The sequence below is a fragment of the Vitis vinifera genome, chromosome 8, assembly GCF_030704535.1.
Source record: "Vitis vinifera cultivar Pinot Noir 40024 chromosome 8, ASM3070453v1".
Lineage (NCBI taxonomy): Eukaryota > Viridiplantae > Streptophyta > Magnoliopsida > Vitales > Vitaceae > Vitis > Vitis vinifera.
In genome coordinates this window covers 10,752,919-10,762,055 of record NC_081812.1, presented here as the reverse complement: position 1 = coordinate 10,762,055, position 9,137 = coordinate 10,752,919, and the positions used below count along the sequence as shown (strand labels likewise).

At 29.1% G+C, this 9,137-nt stretch overlaps 1 long non-coding RNA gene across 1 annotated transcript; it reads right to left on the bottom strand.

The window, feature by feature from the left end:
• Window positions 1–7,245: 7,245 nt before the first annotated feature.
• Window positions 7,246–8,097, bottom strand: LOC109123006 (uncharacterized). The gene is made up of 2 exons (XR_002030617.2): window positions 7,828–8,097; window positions 7,246–7,576 (listed from the first exon to the last, which is right to left on the bottom strand). It is a non-coding gene; the product is annotated as an uncharacterized LOC109123006 (long non-coding RNA).
• Between the last annotated feature and the right edge of the window lie 1,040 nt (window positions 8,098–9,137).

Here is a 9,137-nt window from a genome sequence, read left to right as displayed (position 1 = left end):
ACCTTAATTCACTTCTTAAATCATGTTTGACAGTGATTTTAAGAAGTGTTTCTAATTTTTTTAATACTTGAAATTTTTTATTATTCAAATATTAGAATGACTAGAACGTTTTTTTAAAATCAATGTCAAACGTACTTTTAACATCAAATATTTTTTAGTCCATATACTATATTCACTATGCATGGTATTGTTTTGGGCCAAATGGCATGGACATAATTTAATTTGTTGTGAAGAGACTCAAGGGTTCTCCTTGCTTATATTGTTGTCGAGCTAAATCTGGAACTTTCTTTTGCTGTAGGCTTCTAACCCAATAGGATTAAGATATATATATTCAATTTTTTTATTAAAAAAATTATGGTTAAAAAAAAGAATTTAATATAGAAGTACAAAAAAAAATGTCGCTCCTCATAGAAATTATAATGAAGTTGTTTGATATTTAATAAATTTTTACAATAACAATATTTTCCTTTAAAAAATTATAATTTAACTTCAACCTTTCCTTATCTAAAATCAAAAATAGAAAATTATTTAGGTTGTTTATTTATGAAAATAGTTAAGACAACCTCTAATGAGAAAATTTTCAAGCAAGGTTAATATATAACAAAAACAAGGAAAAATCCAAAGTAATTATCTTAAACAATTTTCATTAATTCTTGACTGACAATTATCATCATTCCCACGTCCTTTACAATGTGGCTTATCACTTTATTAAACAATAAGTAGTAGCTAACTTACATGATAGTCATAGGAGGTAGGAGGATCAGAGCAATAAAAAGCTCTCATTTGGAAATGTTTTTTGGAACGAGTCTAAAAAATTTATGTATTCTTTGATAATTGTTTTTTAAAACAGTTTTTTATTTTTCTTAATAAAAAAATATGAAAATATATTTGGCAATTAAAAAATAGAAAATAAAGTGTTTTTAAATAATATTTTTTGGTTGTTTCTATTTGTTTTAAAAAATAATTATACAAATATAAAGATTAATTAAAAATAAATTACTATAATAAAAGGTTTTTTTAGATGAAAAATATGTTTTTACACACTCACTTTTTTAAAAAAAATCATAAAATAAGAACTCCTTAAAAATAGCAATTTTAGTTTCATGTATTCATTAGTCAAAAGCAGATAATACCCGTATCATTAAAAATGATGTAATATTTGAAAAGATCAAATATAGTATTTATATCATTAAAAGATAGTCTCCGAATGGTTAAATATATTATTTTTTAATCAAAAATCATATAAAATTCAAATTATTTTTAAATAGACAAATGAAGTTTTGATTTTATAAAGGTGGATTCATATTTTGTGGTTTCTTTTTATGGGGGGAAAGGGAATCATGTGAAGGTGTACTACCCAAAAATATATAGATTTTTAAAAAAGTTTTACAAAATAATTCAAGAAACATACACTCCAACCATATATAGAATTTCAAGATTGTTTTCTAACTCTTCTCTCCTCCACAAACCAATTAATCCAATTTTTTTTTTCTTTCTAAACTTGACATGACAAGTTAAAACGACATGTTTTTCAATTCTTTTTAAGCTTAACTAGTGAAAACCAACATTCCTCATTATTATTTTTTCCTTTTTCTTCAATTGACTAATAATCTAACGCCACTTTTGAATTTATTTATTTAATATGCTATTTACACATTCTCTCATGAATTTTTTTTTAATTTTTTTTTTTACTCTTTTATCTTTTTCATATTTATTAATTTTAATTATTTATGGACACTTTAAACATAAAATAATAATAATATATAATAAATAACTAATGAGAAAAAATTAACATATATATAATGAATAAATTTAAAGGTTTAGAACATAAGATATTATATATTCATACTAAATAAATTATTTATTTATTTGATAAATCTTATTATATATAGATAAATAAAAATATCTTTGTCATATTATTTTATTATTTATATTTTTAAAATTTTTAAATATTCATGTGAAACTCAAAATCAATTATCATGATTTTAACTTTTTGTTTATGATTCTAACTTAATTGTAATTATAACTTTTTGTTTTGTTAAAATGTTTAATTTTTTATTTATATCAAATAAAAACTTGACTATGGTTCTAAGGTTAAAATTTTAAATTTTTTATTTGTATAAAATAAAATTAAAGTATATTTTTTTTGTAAAAATTATATTTAATATTTTATATTAATTTTCTCTTAATTTTATTAAAAATTAAAATTTTTGCATATTGAAGTTGACATTGACACAACCCTTGGTAAAGAGGGTAAATACCACTCTTTTATGAAAAAAAGTATCACTCTTTTAGGCAAAAAAAAATTATCACCTTTGGGTTGCACTCTCAATAACTAGGAGATCTATTTGAAGAACACGAAGATTAATTAAGGTAATGAGGCCCCAACATATTGTGGTAAGAAAAATGTATCACTTTCATTTGGCTTATGGTAACCAATGATGAAAATATCGGTAATTACGGATATATCGGTAACTCGATTTTACGGATATATCGGAGAAATATCGACGGATATTTTGAAAAAAAATTTTGGTAAGCAAAAAATTGATCAAAACTCATGAAAATGTAAAAAAACCTTGTAACAATGTAATTAGAAGTATAATAGACAATTTAAAGTTATTTTGTTGAAAAATTTGATATATATATATATATATATAATATGATTTGTGAATCGTGATATTAGACATAATTATATTATGCCGATTGTACTTATACACTCATTATGAAATTTTATGAAAAACTTATTCTAGTAAATATTAATAATTTGTACATATTATCATATAGCTTGAGGTTCAATTCTGATCGTTGGATCACATCCTATTTCAATTTGGACCATCATATGCACATGGGTCATGATTTGTTTCCATTTATTTATTTATTTATTTATTTTATTTCTACTAAATCTAAAAATCAAATGGGTCACACCGCTTCTCTCACAGTCTCACCCAGGCATGCCCTTTTTTGAAGATGCCCTCCGACAGAATCCCTAAAAAAACCCTATTTTCCTCTGCCACTCTCAATCCTCGCAGGTACTAATCTAAACATGTTATTATTATTTTTTTTTGCAACCCCCGTTTGATTCCATAGAAAATCCATCCCCCATTCAATTTCCGAGTAAATTCATCCTCGTTTGATTTCCGAGAAAATCCATGCAAAACCCCCAAAGAAAACAAAAAAAATTGCTTTTCTTTTGTTCCCTGTGTTTTCTGAATCTGTTTTAGGGTTCTCTTTGCTGTTGTGCCATTGGATTTAAATTTCACGAACCCTAAATCCACGATTTTTGAGCCAGGCTGAAAAACACAAGCTTTGCCTGCAAATCATGATCATGATCAGATTTTGTATCCTGTGCGCTGGCTGGACTGGTAGGAAAATTTCTGTTTTTTTGGCCGAAAAATCGTCGAAATAAACCGAAACAAAACGATTTTTCTCTGAAATTTTCCAACCGGAGGCAATTTTTTCAAAAAATCGCCGAAATTTCTCCTTTTACTGAAATTTATCTGAAATTTCTCCGATTTTTGGCGAAATTTACGGATATTTCTTCCATCGACATTTCGCCCCCCTCTTTCGTTTCGCCGACCTCCGAAACACGAAATTTCGCCGAAATTTCGGCCAAAAAAACAGAAATTTTCATCCTTGATGGTAACATATGTTACCACCTAACACATGTCTGATGTCTTATGTGGTGATGAAATAACATAAATTGATTGGTATTATTATGCAATAATATCTACTTAATTTACGTTATTTCATCATTATATAAGACGTCAAACACATAATGGATAGTAATATACCTTACCATAAACCAAATAAGAGTGTTACATCATTTTCACCATAATGTTACTTTTAATACACTTCAATAATACCTTTTCATATAAAAAAAATGGTACTATTTTTATTAAAAAAAAAACTAGTAATATTTTTTTCCAAGGATTGTGTTGATAGTACATAACTTTAGTATGTAAAAATTTTAATTTTTAATAAAAAGAAATTGATATAAATGATTAACTACAAATTTTTATGAAAAATATATTTAATTTTTTATTTTATATAAATAAAAAATTAAAATTTTAGAATCACAATAAAATTTTTATCTTATATAATTAAAAATATTAAACATTTTAATGAAGAAGAAAGTTCAAATAATGGTCAAGTTAGACTCACAAACAAAAAATTAAAACCGTGATCATCATATGAACAATAAAATAATATGATAATATAATAAGATTTATAAAATAAATAAATGTTTTATTTAGTAGGAACATAGAAAATTTTGTCTTACACCTCTAAATTTATTTATTATATATTTACTTTTATATTAAATTTGTTCATATTAATTATTTATTTTATATTATTATTTTGTGTTTAAAATATTTGTAAATAATAAAAATCAATAAAGATGAAAAGATGAAATAACAAAAAAAATAAATAAATTAAAACAATTTTCATATCAAAGGTTAAAAAAAAGTCTTTGACTTTTCATATCAAAGTAAAAAATAAAAATAAAAATAATAAAAATAGTTGGTGACACGTAGAGAGGTGGGTAAAAAAGAAGAAAATAGCTGGTGACAGTAGAGAGGTGGGTGAAAATGGTAGTTTTGGAACTTTGATAATTTTTTACTATTAAAGTACATGTCTAACAATTACTTTTTTTCAAATGCTTGTACTTTAAAAGTGAGAAGTAAAACTTTTCAAAAACTTATTTTTTCAAAATGGTACATAATTACATGATTTTTTTTTTTAAATGAGTGAGCGGATACACATTTTTTCTTATTTTTTAAAATGTTTGAGATTATTTAAAAGTATTTTTAGAAAAATTATTTATTAATAATTGATTTTTAAAATTTTAAAATTTTATCAAATACCTCATTTTTCTTAAAAAAACACTTTATAGACTAAAAAGTATTATTAAAAAAACATTACCAAACAAAATTTTAAAAACATAAAAAAATAAGTAAAAAATATTTCAAGTTTTCAAATAAATTTTTATTTTACAACTATATTGACAAGTCCTTTCAAAATAGAACTTTGAGTTTTAAAAACTATTTTATAAAAATATTCTCAATTATTTTAAAGAACAACAACCTATCCTTTTAACTCTTTTACTTGAGTTTTTTTTTCAATTGCCAATGGATCTATTTAGAAGGTGTTTCGGAAGGCTGTTTTTATTCTTAAGAATAGAAAAAACACATTTTACAATTATTCTATATCTTTTAGAGTTGTTTCCTTTGTTTTATATATTATTAATTAAACAAAAATAGTCGAAAAACACAAAAACACACACAGGACAAATGTACAAACCCTAAATCCCTATCATACAACAAATTAAACTAAATCTCAAATTCATGTATAAAAAATATAAAAAACAAACCTGAACTAAATCTCAAATTCACGCGTAGAAAACAAACCGACAAATTTATGTTCTCAAATTTCAATTTGAAGAGACCAATGGCAATGTTGATCTTGGAGGATATGCTGGGCTGGGATCTAAACTTCACACTAATGGGGTGTGGGTGGAGAGAGAGAGAGAGAGAGAGAGGAAAAAATGGAATGGGTGTGAAGAGTGGAAAAAAATGGGTGTGATGAGTGGATAATGGAAAATGTTTTTTTTTTTAAATTATATTTAAAATGAATACAATTTTTTTAATTTTTTAATTATGAAAATTATTTTTAAAATGGATATAATTTTTTATCTAAAATTATTTATATTTAAAATATTAAATTAATCAAAGAAAATATGTTTTTTTTTAAATAGTTATTTTTATAAAACCATTTTTTACTAATTATTTATATTTAAAATATTAAATTAATCACAAAAAATACGAATTGTTATTTTTTAAAATATTTTATAAAACTATTTTTTAATAATTCAACCAAATATATTTTTTCTATTTTTAATAATAAAAATACTTTAAAAAATTATTTTTGAAAACTTTTCTTTTTAAAAAAAGAAAACTATTTTTAAAAACTATTTTCAAATGACTTTTCAAACGTGGGCATAATCCCTCCCACCATTTAGAAATTCTTGAAGCCAATTCACACCCTGTTTTCAAAATTTTCTTAATAATCATATGGAAATGACCCTTCTGAAGAGACTTGAATATAGCAAATGTCTCGGACATGACTTCCTTTAAATGACATGACTCTTAAAAGGGCTTCAAGGTAGCAACCATTAAAACCGTGGAAATTAAGGGCTGAGGGCGGACCCCCAAATCCCCACCCAATCTAAAATCTTGATTCCAGTCATACCGCTGTCACCCAACATGCCATGACTTCTGTCTTCCCCCTCACAGCAAATGCTGATTTTCCCACTCATTTGCTTTTGTGTAACATTGTCTTACACCTTTCTCACTAGTCAGGATTTCCATCTAGCTTACTATAATGGGCATAGTTTTTTTTCATCCCCAGTCCACAAACCCAATGCCATATAGCATTATAATTATTGCACTTTGGCTGCTTTCTTTTCGTTACATATCGTTTCCTATAGTCCGTGTCGGCCACAGTACCCACCATATCCATTACTTTATTTCTCATTTCTTTCTCACTCACAACCATTCAACCCACACCTCACCTTTTGAATCGGGAAAAGGACTCCAACACCATGGAAAATCTGCAAAAGATTCGAGCTTCGACTTGCAGCCATGTTCTTGCGTCTCATGCAAGTCCCATAATTTTTTTTTCTAAAACCCCGGTGAGCCATTTACAAACTCTTTCCTCTCTTTCAAATTAATTTGTTAGATTCCACTGAAGGCGACGTTGGATTCAGGGTCCTGTTATGGATACGTATTAAATACCCATTATTTTATGATGACCATAATTCATCTGTTACTATCAGGTCAAGCCACCCATGATCTCATCAAGGAATTTTAGTGATTCCATTTGGAAATATTTCCACAAGCTGGGCTACCGTCTCTGGAAAAACCAACCCAGAGGAGTGAAAGTGAAAGAAATTGTTTAATGAGATGCAGGAGGGGGTTCTAATATCTTAACCATATTTTCATATAAACTTACAAAGGAAAAAATAGAACCGTACGTAACCTTGGAATTTTGCAGAAAACTATGCACAAGTGGGTCACATGCAATGTTGGTCACATGCTCTTTGGGAGCAGCAGACACCTTATGGTAACTATTTTATTCAGATTTTACATGTGGGAAGAAACCTTCACTTCAGTATTCACCAAGGAGAAGAAAGGAGAGGAAAAAGGAGAAGTAGAATATTATTTTAGTGGAAGCAGAAACGAACGCGTGGAAACAGGGGAACCTTAAAAGGAAAAAAAATATATTTCAGAGAGTTTACATCCAAGAGTAGAGGCACATATTGCGTAGACTTTGTTTTATTTTGAGACAATTGAAAAGAAAAATAAGGTTGAGTCACATGAGGCCGCCGTGACTTGGACGAAGTGTGGTGCGGCAGTCAATTTGGTCAACATCCCTATCCCCAACCACACCCTTCCTGTAAACAATGCAGAAAAACTGCACATTTGCTGCTTCCTTCAACAAAATTAATGTTCAGAACCTTGGCTCCATTCATGATTGAGCCTGAGGCGTCCCTTCATATTAATTGTGGACATGATATTTACTGTTCAAAATCCAAAACCAAAACCCTTTACCATCATGCTATCATGTTTAATCCAAAAATAAAAAAAAATAAAAAAAAATAAATAAATAAAAATTCCCGAAATAAGCTTAGTCTCAGATCCCATTATTGATCATAGCCCATTTTGCAGCAGTAGAAAGAAAACGTTAGCATCTATACTTGCTGAACATTAGAGAAAGAAGGGCACAGAGAAGAAGAGAAAATAATCAGACAACTGAAAGAACATTGCTCACCCATGTCCATAAGCTTGCACCAGAGAGACACAAAAGAATAAAAGGGAAAGAGAGAGCATTAGAGCAAGAAGAACCAATGAAACTCAGGATGGATAGCGCAACCAACAACCAAAAAAACCCATTTCCAAAAAAAATAAAAATGGTTTAAGCGTAGTGGCGCTATCCCTCCTGAGCTTAACAGATTCTCCCATACTAGAAACCACAAGTGAGAAGGTAGCCCAAAGATGGAACTTGGAAGTTGCAGTGATGGGTGGTGGTGACTGGTGAGGAGGCCAAAAGAGGCTCACCAAGTCCTGTATTTATAAGGGGAACTTGGGGGCCGGGGGGGGTGGGGGGGGAGGGGCAGAGCAACGTCACCTCTCCTGGAGCCATGAGAAGCTTGACTAACTGCTAACGTGAGGATGAGTTTCTGATATGGACTATAGTGTCTACAATGTGGAGCAGTTCCATTTTTTCCTATTATTTTTATGCTCATATCATTTTAATGCCCCTGCCGACTACGTTCTTTTACCTTTCTTCTAATACGCTACACCGTATTGGAGTATGTATTCAACCTTAATCTCCACTTTCCCCTTTTGTCAATTAATTAATCAACCATGACTCGCTGATTCTGCTTCTTCTTCGGCTTCATCATTACTTCTGCTTTTCCCCACTTATCTTCTGCTTAATGATTACGTATCGTACATGTTAAGCACTTAAGCTTGAATGGTGTGAGATTGTTGAGTGGCCCCGGGATCGCTCGTAGAGAGACCAGCGCCTTCTGTGAAACACACGAGCCAGCAGTGGTCTAGGACCCCCATCTGCTGGCCCCTATTGCCTTAATTAGCCACCATATGTTCGTTCTGGTGATCCTTCCTCCAACTTACAAGCTTATGAGTTCAAAAACTGTGGCTCCCTTCAATTAAATCTTAAGCTAAGCGAATATCTGTACAAGTGCTTCATTCCAAAAGCATCATGCCTTATCTTTTTTGAATTTTGTTCGGTAGACGGAAAAAAGAGGGTATGGTTTGAATTTAGTATAAGATGGACGTATACCCGAAAAGGATATCAAATTCATCCCTTCTCCCAAATGGAAGTCAAATGTGACGCCCGTCAATGGTAATTATAGGATCGTGGCGCACATGCTTACAAGGGTCGAATTATAATTTAGAATTAAAAACAAAAGAAAAAATTATTCAGACATGAAAAGTACTAGCTCCCGATTTTATCGAATTGGGAAATCTTTTCGGCCTCTGATAATACCACCCACCAAACAGGCCTGTCTTCTTGTACCTGAAATCATTACGGCGTCAGTCGCTTCATACTTAAAT